The sequence below is a fragment of the Canis lupus genome, chromosome 4 (genome assembly GCF_011100685.1).
Source record: "Canis lupus familiaris isolate Mischka breed German Shepherd chromosome 4, alternate assembly UU_Cfam_GSD_1.0, whole genome shotgun sequence".
NCBI lineage: Eukaryota > Metazoa > Chordata > Mammalia > Carnivora > Canidae > Canis > Canis lupus.
This window is the reverse complement of record NC_049225.1, coordinates 79,154,273-79,166,564: the sequence shown is the minus strand read 5'-3', so window position 1 is coordinate 79,166,564 and position 12,292 is coordinate 79,154,273. Positions and strand designations below refer to the sequence as shown.

Genomic DNA, 12,292 nt, shown 5'->3' with positions numbered 1-12,292 from the left:
ATGGTAACAGCCTGCATTTTTCCCCCTAATTTTTCCATGAGAGTGTAGTACTTTCAGAGTCCCAGAGTCATCCAATTCATTAATTCCATTTTGTAGAGTCTGACCATTTTGTGTCAATCCAACACATTCCCATTCTCTCCTACTTCCATCAGGACTATTCCAACCATGGGATCTGGGATAAACTCACCACCACATGGTCTCAGGGCAGCCATGGTTTCAACAGCAGTTTTCTCATCTGACTTTCTCTCCATTTTCATTTCCAGCTCCCAAGCCTCTGGTCTGGGATTAAAAACATTGGCATTTGAATTTGAGTCTGAGGTGGAAGTGTCTGCCTATCATCCAAAATTAAAACATGTATTTGGATCCAATTGCTGCCTAAGAATATGGAGAATGAGGAGAGACTAGAAGCTAGGAAAAAGAAACACACAGGAATGCCCATAAAAGGAAAGGGAAGGAAAAAGGCTCCCAAAAATGAAAAAGAAAGAGTAGTGATTAACAGCAGGAAGTTGTCTCAAGATGTTTGCTGATGAAGAAAAAGAAAGCAGTACCACGATGAGAGGTTTGTGGTTAATTTGATGGAGCCTGAACAAGTGCTGAAGGAGTGAGTCTCTTTTGAAGGGGAGATAATCTCTGAAATACTGTAAAACTCATGTTAAAATGCTGTAGGAGTCTATATTTTATGAGAATTTTTATCCGTAGATAGAGGACGAAATGAATATAAGCCATTGTAAAGTGTCTTTGTTTTAAGGATTGACCCTGGATCGATATGGCTGATATTGTGCAACACCCCATGGATAATACAGCAGGGACCATGATTATCCAATCAGGTTGTGACAGCTTTTAACACAAACTTTTCTTCTTCCTAACACTTCAGAGATCATGTTACTGATGATCACTACTCCATTGAAACAAATTTTTGTCAACACCTGCGTCTCTAGAAGATTAAGTGACCATACACTTCTCTTCTAGAACACAGGTCAATTCCCTTAAATATATACAATAGCTTGCACTCCTCCAAAAAATTTTGCAGGATTAATTCCATCAAACATGTCACAAGTTATCCTCAATCATTTGAGGATATTCTTAGCTTCTCCTTTTCTTCTCCTTTTGTTGTCTTCAACCTCCAAAGCCATGACATCTGTTATGGATAAATGTTTTGGTGATACTAGTTACTGCTCCTTAGGTATAGTGAACTTCCAAAGAATTCATGCCTAAGCCATGGCAATTCCATCTTTATATTTTATTTCATTTTCTTTGCCATTATATTTGCTATGCTCTTATTGTTAGTACAGTGGACAATTATTCAGTTCTCATCTTCTCCGGACTTGGAGTTGTTTGTTTGTTTTTTCCCAAAGTTACACCCTCCATGCTTGGAGGACTCCCCTTCTTAATATCTATGGCATAACATTTTCACAGTTACACTTTTACTGCCACAGATGCTCATATTCCTTTTTCATGTCCTGGATTCTCCCTCTCTACCTGGCTTCTTGATACTAGGGTTGCTTATTTAATCTTGAGGCATTCACTTTTTTTGTGAAGACATTATATGCATCATCAGGGTTTTAAATGGTGATGATAGTGGTCACAATAATAGCTAAAATTTGTGAATATGCATGAAACTGTCAACTTATGCTAAGTGACTTACATATAACATCTCATTGACTTTCTACAATAATCTTCTGTGCCAAGAAGTGCCATTATAATCCCTCTTTTATAGGTAAAGAAACAAATAGAAACATTTGTTTAGGAAAGCTGATTTTAGGGATCCCTGAGTGGCGCAGCGGTTTGGCACCTGCCTTTGGCCCAGGGCGTGATCCTGGAGACCCGGGATCAATCCCACGTCGGGTTCCCGGTGCATGTAGCCTGCTTCTCCCTCTGCCTATGTCTCTGCCTCTCTCTCTCTCTCTGTGTGACTATCATAAATAAATAAAAATTATTAAAAAAAAGGAAAGCTGATTTTAAATGGTCAAGGAAATGTTTACACCTCATGTATTTGATATCCTAATCTCTTTCTCCCTCTAATAAAATAATATCCAATAATACGAATATTTTTAGTGTTTTCTTGAAATGATTAACTTTCTATGCTTTAAGCTCAGACCATAGGAATCTCTTCCTCTTCCACTTGTATTTTGTTCATGTTGAACTTTAATTTTTAGGGACCCTCGAAATTCCTCAAGCTTAACTACCTTTGGAATGTGTTTTGTATATTAGGAAAGTCTTCCTTCCTTTCCTCCAAATGTACCTCACCCTACACTGTCTTATACTTCCCTGTGGTTTAGTCATGGCACATTTGGCTCTGCTTAGAACAGAGTAGGGAACCTGTCATGTGTTTAAGACATAAACTTGTTTCAGTCAGATTCTGGAAAACGTGGGAAATATGAATATGTTCACATGCAAATGGAAAGTATGGGGGGGGGGGAAACACATAGCTATGCCTAAGGTAAATTTGACCAAATAAGGAAGCAGATTGCCAGAAAGGAGGTCAGACACTGATCATTTGCTTTTGCTGATGTTAATTAATGCATTTTCCTTTGTACATGTCCTCTTCCTCCACCTCCTCTCTCTTTCTCCTTCATTTCTTCTTATTTGTCATTTGAGTTAATTTCTTTAAAATACTCATGACATAGGTCTTTAGCATACATAGAAGAAATTTGAAATTCACTGATGAAGGATTTAAGGACATTGAAAGAGCTATACCACTCACTTGGGAGGTCTAAAAACAAAGAACTTTTCTGATATCAATAGGTTTTTAACGTTTTGTATGGAAATTAAAGAAAATTATCTCCATGTTCTTTCTTTACTCAGCCTTTATTTCTATGAATGAATACATCTGCAAAAATTTCTTTAGCCACTTGCGTTAGTTTCCAGTTCATTCAGCATGTTTTGTTATGCTTAACACTCTGTAAATTATTAATTAATTAATTAAATGTTATTTGGGCAGCCTGGGTGGCTCTGCAGTTTACCGCCACCTTCAGCCCAGGGCATGATCCTGGAGCCCCAGGATCGAGTCCCATGTTGGGCTCCCTGCATGGAGCCTGCTTCTCTCTCTGCCTGTGTCTCTGCCTCTCTGTCTCTCTGGGTCTCTCATGAATAAATAAAATCTTAAAAAAAAATGTTATTTCATGTAAAATAATACCTTTTTATTTCTTTTGCATCCCTTTAACTTTCCCATCTCCCTTCCTGGTCCACTGTATGATACTCTCCCACTCTACCCATTATGCTGAAAATATATTCTTCAAAATCTTAATGGAGAATTCATTGTTAAAATGATACTGCATCACTGTTATGCTGAAAATGTTGCACCTCACAGAACAAGCTATTGTACTCCTGATGCTGAATTAAGCTGCATTTTGACCAGGGGAAAAAAAAAAAAAAAAGTGAATTTCCTTAAGCTAGTGAAAGATGCTGTCATTCCCGTCAAACCTGCTCTACAGCAATCAGTGGGGAAGCATTCTACAACCACTCTTCAATGAGGTCTTTGACATTCTTTCTACACCATCTTTTCAGTCAAGAGTGTATTAGAGATTGAGTAAGTAAGTTTACTGAAGGGTTATATGCAAATCTATCTCTTGTTCACCACCTCCAGCCCCAACTACATTAAAGAAAATGTCAGTAAAAGAAGCTTTTTGGCAAAGAGTAAGCAAAAACCTCTTCTTTTAGCATTAAATTTGATATATTGATCGATATTTAAAAAGATAGTTTGAGTGATTCAAAATTTGCATACTTTTATACATGATACCTACCCTCACCCCACCTTTGGCATTCAAAGTGACAGTTAAGAATAGTAGCAGGGAATAAGTGCTTGGAATGCAGTTAAATGCAGCATAAATGGATCCTTTTAAAGAATAACAGTTTTAATGGTTACTTAACCTACATATGACTCCATTTCTTCCTACGGAAAAATAGGGATAATATTTATCACTCATAAAACTTTTTAATATGTCACCTCATTAATCTCCTACCCCTTTGTGTGACCCTGAGAGAGAAAAGCTCTAGATAAAACACAAGAGCTATAAGGCTGGCACTCAATTTTAGATACAGAAACTGATAGACCCAAAGGCTTGAGCTATTGCTATTTCAAGCTGTTACAAGAGTTGCAATCTTTCACAACAAGCTGGAACTAAATAACCTAGACTTTTGCTTCATTAAATTACTTAAAAATATAATAAGTTAGTATATAAGGACACACCAAAGCAATCAATATTTTGTGAAGTTGCCAGACTGTAATATGTTTTTTAAATGGCATTAGTGTTAAATGCATTAACTTTAATGAAAAACTTAGAAATGGTCTCTTAATAACCTTATTGGGATATGACTACTTTTAAATGGCTTTTACTTTGTCCTTGGAATTCATATGATGCATGTGACAGAGGCTTGTTCAGTGTTAACAGAGGATTAGATGAAGGAAATTAATTAAAGCTTCCTTGCAACGTTTTCCCCTTGAGCTATTCAATATGCTGAAGTGGTATGACAGGGTACCATCCTTTCTCTAAATCTACTCATTAAATAACTCAATTGGGTTTAAACACACATCCTTTTTTTTTTTTTTTTTAATTAGACCATAATTTTTCTCCTTGTCTTTCTAACCTGACCCCTTCGAGTCACTGCCACCTCTGTGATTTGTAATTACCTTTTTAGTTTCCAAGAATAGGAAAGTCACAACATGTGTCCATGTGTTTCAGGGTCCACCAATTCACTTTCTTGAGACCTGTCTTCAATTGAGATGACAAATTTAAATTGGTTAGGGACATTTGTTTAACTAATCCCCTGGACAAATAAGTATCTAAAATGATTTCCTAGGGCTGAAACCATAGCTATCAGTTATATTCTGTGATACTAGATGGAACACAAGTCTATGACTCTTTTTCAAATACTGTTCATACCACACTTTAATAAATACAAGAACTATTACTTTTAAATTTTATAATTTTCAATTTTATAATTTTATAAATGAATAGAACCATGTCTTTAAGTTCTCACAAATTGTAATCTTCTCTGTTTTTAAAACATTATTGTTATAAATGTATTAATTCTTTGATATTAAAAACAATTATAAAAGCATATAAGATAAAAATAATATTCACAACAGAAAGGCTTACTTTCCTTTCTTAAAAGAGAGAGAGAGAGAAAGCATGTGACTGTGGCAGTGAGATGTGAAATGTAACTTAGGATATAATATATAAACTTTGTTCTTGAAAAATTATATCAAGTTTGATGTTTTCAGGCAAGTGAAGATAAAGTTCTTGGTTCTATACTTACTAACCTCAATCATATAAAAAGCCCAAGCTTTAAAATGTCTGCCCTTTTGTTGTCAAGGATGAAGATGTAAAGACATTCCTCTAAATTAAGATTCAGGTTTTCTCTTTTTCTTCATAAAGGTACTTTTTTTACACAATATTGATGAGGAAAACAAGCCTGGAGAAATAACATGACTTCTGTTTAAAACAATTATTTTGGAAATCAGATATAGATGATCAGTGGCATAGTAGAATTAATGCTCTCTGATCAAAAAATAAATCAAAACTGGCTCACACAAAATCAGCCATATTTAAAACACTGATATTATAATCAAAGCTGTATGTGTATGTGCATACATATATATACATGCACACACACCACAAAGCATTGCTCATTCAAATTGTTAATATACTTTGTTGATTGCATTATAGTAATAATTCTATGAAAAAGCCAGTGTTATTATTCTTCATTACATTGGACTACATTTTCTGAAATTAAAAAACCTGAAATTGATCACACTGACAAATTTTACCTAATTTATAATACTAATGTACCAATAAAGAAATCCACAGTTCACATGGTTAATATATTTTTATTCATTATTTTAATCACTATAAGACTGACAGCTTCATTCTTCTGCAAATCAGACATGTTCAAATGTTGATCAACCTTGATATCTGAGATTAAACACTTAAAATACATCAAAATGCAAATTAGACCAGCTTAAATGTATTCAGTGTTTTTCCAGATCATGACAATTAAGATAGATGGTTCCAAAATAATATCCTGCAAATATTTAATGAGATTCAGAAATATTATAACACATTCATGGAAAATTTCACTCAGATCATTAGTGAAAAGCAGAGTAATTCAACTGTCCTAAAACATGTACATAACATTGCAAAAAGGATCAGAAACATTTAAATTTTCAAATAAATTAAAAGCCCTATCTTGTTATGCATAATGATGAAAGTTATATCTTACCTGCTAAAAATGTGAATTCCAGAATTTCAAGATTTCCTGTAAGGAAGCAATCTCAGTCTCTTTGCGGAGTTTCTGATACATAGGTAAAGAGCATAATTGCAGTTGCAAATTTTATCTTTTTAGCTTGAATATTAAGAAAAAAGTTCAGGTAAGTCACAAAAACCCCCACAAATTTTGTTTTAATCAATTCACCTACCAGTTCTTTCCTAGAGCTCTTTTTTAATAGATTGAATCTCAAAATAATTCCAATTAATAAAGATAGTGCCCTATGACATTCAAGTACGTCACTTATAGTAAATTCAGATAAGTTGGCAGCTGATAGGACCCCCCAAATACAGAGAAAATTCCATCATGTTTTCTTAGATTTAGGGAGGTATTTTAGTATGATGCAGTTCCCAGTATTTACAGTGATTTTATAAGTTGTCTACAGCATGATTTCTCTATATGCAATCCTTACAACACTTTAATCAGCATTGGCAGGAACGCTTCTTTCAAATGTGAATTCCTAAGTCCCACCAGGTCCCACCAAATGAATCAGAATTTATGTGTTTATGTGGTGGGTCATGAATTTGGATTTTGATTTGTCCAAGTGGCCGTTATGCACATTAAGTTTGAGAATACATGTGTATTCTTAAATCCAAGTAAAGACTATAAGGAATATATATATAAGCTATTTGGTATATATATACCAAATAGCTCACAGAGCTGTCAGTCACAGATAGACCAGGTGATCAAGGGCTGATAAAATGGTTCAAAAATGTAACAGTGGTAACCTGCTTCACAAACTGAGTACAAATGAGGAAGATTTTAAGACTGAGAATACGTCAAGGTCATGGTCCTTCTCTAGCCTTGGTGATTTTCAAGTTTGCCTGATAAGTCTCACGGGGTGCTCAGTAAACTATAGATAATTATGTCTCAACATAACTTACTGAATGAGGACTTCTTGGAGCAGATGCCTGGTAATCAATATATTTAACTATTTATCTGGTGACATTTATCCTCAAGGAAGTGGGGATACACTTCCTAGTGTATTCCCAGGCTGGCACTGCAAAATAATCATAATAACTTTGACCTTAATTGTTAAAATTTCTGAATTGCTAGTGTGGCATGATATCCTTAATTAGCACACTCACTTTAATATATTAAACTATACCCTTGATATCTCTTAGGTATACCCTATATGCTCTTAACTTTTTCTCACAAAAGATTGACTTAAAACTGACTTCCTATTACTATTATATTTGCATAGGATTGTTTTTAATGAATGATTATTAATGTCCTCAATATCTGTACAATCTAATCTGTGAGCTATCTGATATGATTTTTTTTCTACATAAATTTTCAGGAGTGTCTTCACATATTCAAATGTGTTACTAGCAGTTAATGGAGATAGATATATTTTCCATAAATTCAGTACTCAAAACATCTGTATACATTATGGCATATGATTGACCTAGAAATGATTACTCTTATTAACATATACACATAAGTATGATTGATTTCAGGCTTATAATTTATAAAACATTCTTAGTAAAACGAATGAAAACAGAAAAACTAAAATTAGGCATCTTTCAGTTGAGGAAACCATTATGCAACTGTAAAACCATTATGTAACTGTAAAATCCAGTTGTCTACATTCAGAGTTCATTACAATCCATTTAAAACCAAAGCAAGCAGTTCTTTAAAAGATTCTCCTTCAAGAATAAATGGTAGTTCAGAATAGATTAAAAGGACATCTATCTTCCCAGATTTCAGGATATACTATAAAGCTGTAGTAATCAAAACAGTATGGTACTGGCACAAAAATGAACACATAGATCAATAGAACAGGATAGATAGTCCAGAAATAAAACCATACCTATATGGTCAATCTATGACAAAGGAGGTAAGGATATACAACTGGGAAGAGACCGTCTTTTCAATATATGGTGTTGAAACAACTGGACAGCTACATGCAAAAGAATGAAACTGGGCCACTTTCTTTTACACCATACACAAAAGTAACCCAAAATGGATTAAATATCTAAGTGCAGGACCTAAAACCATAAAACTCCTAAAGGAAAGCATAGGCAGTAATCTCTTGTACTTGGACCTTAGCAACATATTTATGGATATGTCTCCTCTGGAAAAGGAAACAAAAGCAAATATAAACTATTGGGATTACATCAAAATAGAAAGCTTCTCACGGCAAAGGAAACCATCAACAAAACAAAAATGATGTATCTGATAAGGGGTTAATATACAAAATACACAAAAAACTTATACAACTCAACACCAAAAAACAAGTAATCCAATTGCAAGTGGGCAGAGAACCTGAATAGATTTTTTTTTTCCAGAGACGGCATACAGATGGCCAACAGACACATGAAAAGATGCTTAATCTCTCATCATCAGAGAAATGCAAATCAGAACCACAATGAGATATCACCTCACACCTGTTAGAATGGCTAGTATTACAGAGACAAGAAATAATAAATGTTGGCGAGCATGTGGAGAAAAAGGAACTCCTGTGCACTGTTGATAAAAGTGTAAATTTGTGCCACAACTGTGGAAAACAGTAGGGAAGTCCCTCAAAAAATTAAAAATTAAAATACTATTTTACCGTACTTACTTACTTACCTAAAATTTGAAAAGAATATATCCACTATGTTTATCGTAACATTATTTACAATAGGCAACATATGGAACCGACCAAGTGTCCATCCGTAGGTGAATGGATAAAGATGTGAGATACACACATGCACACATACACACACACAGACACACAACACTACACACTGGAATGTTACTTGGCCATTTTTTAAAAAATGAGATTTTGCCATTTGCAGCAACATGGATAAATCTAGAAGGTATTATGCTAAGTGAAATAAATCAGACAGAAAAATAAAAATACCATATGACTTTACTTATCTGTGGAATCTAAAAAACAAAACTAACAAATAAGCAAACAAAAACCAGATTTTTAAATGCAGAGAACAAATAGGTGGGAGGATGGGCAAAAGAGTTGAAGAGGATTAAGAAGTACGTACTTCCCAGTTATAAAATAAGTCATGGAGATAAAAAGTACAGCATAGGGAATATAGTCAGTAATACTGTAATAATGTTGTATGGTGACTGCCCTCATTGTGGTGTGCACTGAGTAGTGCATAGAGCAGAGAATTGCTGAATCACTGTGCTGTACAATTGAAACTAATATAATATTGTATATCACTTATACTTCAATAATAAATTAAAAAAGTAAAACAATCAGAAGTATAGCCACCTTGCTTGTTCTTTGCCAATATTTTCTATGCTGAGAAGCAGAGCACACAGCACAACACTACATTCTGGTCTTGGGGGAGAGATAGAATGTGAAGCTTTGAGAGATACACGCCGGATTAATCATATCATAAAGACCAACTATGTCACTATGTACACATTACGTTTTAAAAGTATATTAATGGGGATACATTCACTTGGAGAATTTGGAAAGGTACTAATTTTTCCCCAATTACTATTAGTTTACGTCAGTAGAATCCATTTAATGCCTTTAATAATTCTATCATTTCTAAGACCTCCAGCAAAAGGGCATTATAGTTCTTTGGTTTATTGCAAATATTTTTTTTAAAAAGTGTAGCAGCTATAATAGTGGAGCTATAATACAAAATTTTAATTGTTAGCACTATATTATAAAAAACAACAAAGAACATCTTTAAAGGAAAATAGGGTAGAGGCACCCAAGAGTCTCAGTTGGTTAAGGGTCTGACTCTTGATTTTGGCATGAAATTGAGCCCTGTGTCGAGGGTCTACCTTGGATGTGGAATAAGATTCTCTGTCTCCCTCTGCCCCTACCCAAGGGCATGCTCTCACTCTGTCTCTCCCTCTTTAAAAAACAAACAAACAAACAACAACAACAACAACAACAACAAAAAAAACCTAAAAAGAGAGTAGTATTTCATTGGAGAATCAATCCAATAAATTTTTTATTTTTCCATTTCTTCGTCGAATGACAGTGTTTTATAGGCTAATTTCTAAACAGATGCAATTTTTTAAAAAAATGATGAAAGCCATGTTTCGCTCAGGAATACTATTGTGCACATATGTAGGTTGTCTGACAGCAGATACTAGTTTGCAAAGCTTCAAAGGGCAAAACACTGAGTTTTGAGTTGATTTTGTCCAGCTTGTTTCTCCTCCCCCTGGATAATCTGGTGGCTTGTATTGTTGAGACATCCCCTGGTCACCATTTTTTCTCTTCGCACAAATGAATCCACTATGACAGAACATCCATGTCCTTGCAATGCAAATCTAGCAAATAGCCTCCTGCAATTCCACTGGATTTCACAATGTTCTGTTTGATAAGATCCATTGCTTCTTTGATTTTATTGTTGATTCAGATGCTTCTTTATTTGTTCATTTTCTTAATCATGTCTTCTTGCTTCATTTATGTTTTTCAACTCCAACCCAGTTGATCTGCACACCACCACTGTGACTGGAGAATATGAAGAAGCAAGCCATGGCCTACTGCACTTACTCTTAAGTTTTACAGCTTTCTAGAACCAAAATCCTGTACACCAGCCAGTTACTCCACTTACTACAATCTGCATGGCTACTGGGTATCTTTCTACCACAGATCCTGAACTGTGACCACTCAGTTCTACAAGTGGTGTCTTCTTGTATACTCAATTAAATCCACCACTTTATAATAACCATGATCATTTTCATATCCAATGAGAGAAGCCCCATCCAGACTGGCCTGGCCTTGGAATCTAGATCTAAGTGGAGAGGACTCAGCTGTCAATAAGGAGTAAAATTGGAGGCCAGTGTCACAGACACCGAAGCAAGAGCTTTAACACCTAGGATAGCCACTGAGACTAAACAAATGGCATATCCAGGTAAAGCACTCTTCCAGTACTGCAATAAATTAAAAGAACTTCACATCTCTCTCTCCCCAAGCGTTCTCAACTTCTGTAATTAAGGGTATGTACTGCTTCCTCCAGTTTAAGAAATCAAGTGATTTATAAAATGAATAGCATCTTATTTATCAAAAGAGTCTTGCCTCAGCAGTATAAATACGAGGACAGTTCCAAGAGCTAGCTCCTCAGAGGTGCTTGTTAAGAGGTCTTTAGAATCTATGCTACCTGGAATACCTAATAGTGTTCTTTAATGCAACAGGTTAAATTCAGTGCAAAGGTATGGCAAAAGAAAAGTAATATTGACAGCAACTATGTCAGGGGCAAACACAACCATATTCACACATAAGCATTCACAGACTTTTACTTAGTCTTTGATTTAAAAGACAGATTCTCTGTGTCTGATCAATGTCAGTCTCTTGGGATGCACTAAAATGAAATTAAAAAAAAAAACTGACTATTTCAAATCATTCTAGAATTATAGACAGCTACACTAAAATATAAAGCCTCCAAAACACTGTGTGTGGGGAGGGAGGAGGAAAGGACATAGATGTACTCACCAGCCTGAGTTGCAGAAATCATGTTTTCTAGGAGTTGAGAGTAAGAGTTGAGAGAATAGAAACTTTGGGGCAGGTGTCTCATGTGATTAGATAATAGATACTATAAGTGAGAAAATATGTTAAATATGTTGGTTTTGTATTATAAACAGAATTTCTTTGCCATCTCTGAGAGCCTACTGTCAAGATTTAATTTAATATTTCATTAATTTCCTCTCTGTTGATGCCATTTCCTTTTGTATACAGGTCAACAGACAACCATAAATTATTTGTGCTCAGTGATGATGGGTATAAGGGTAATGATAACCAGAACAATGATAATGCCTGGCCATTTCTAAATACCATGAATTCCATTGGAAATACCTATAAATATTTTATAAGCTGTATTCGCTGGCTTAATAAGATCTGTGTTATTTATTGTAAATAAATAAAAATACACTACTTAATAATAGATATCAGTTACTATATTTCTTTTTTTCAAATATCTTTGCTAGCTCTAAATGTTTTATTTCTTACAAGTCTGATATTGATTTAAGTTTTTTTTTTAAGATTTTATTTATTTATTCATGAGAGACACACAGAGAGACAGAGACACAGGCAGAGGGAGAAAGGAGGCTCCCTGCG

The 12,292-nt window shown here is 34.7% G+C and overlaps 1 long non-coding RNA gene across 1 annotated transcript in view; it reads left to right on the top strand.

Annotated features, from left to right (window-relative positions):
* The window catches only part of LOC119871650, a 37,065-nt gene extending 25,010 nt beyond the window's left edge, over nucleotides 1–12,055 (top strand). The window contains exons 2-3 of the long non-coding RNA XR_005357656.1: nucleotides 264–559; nucleotides 10,667–12,055. This is a non-coding gene — a long non-coding RNA (uncharacterized LOC119871650). The remainder of the gene's footprint in view (nucleotides 1–263; nucleotides 560–10,666) is intronic.
* The last annotated feature ends 237 nt before the right edge of the window (nucleotides 12,056–12,292 follow it).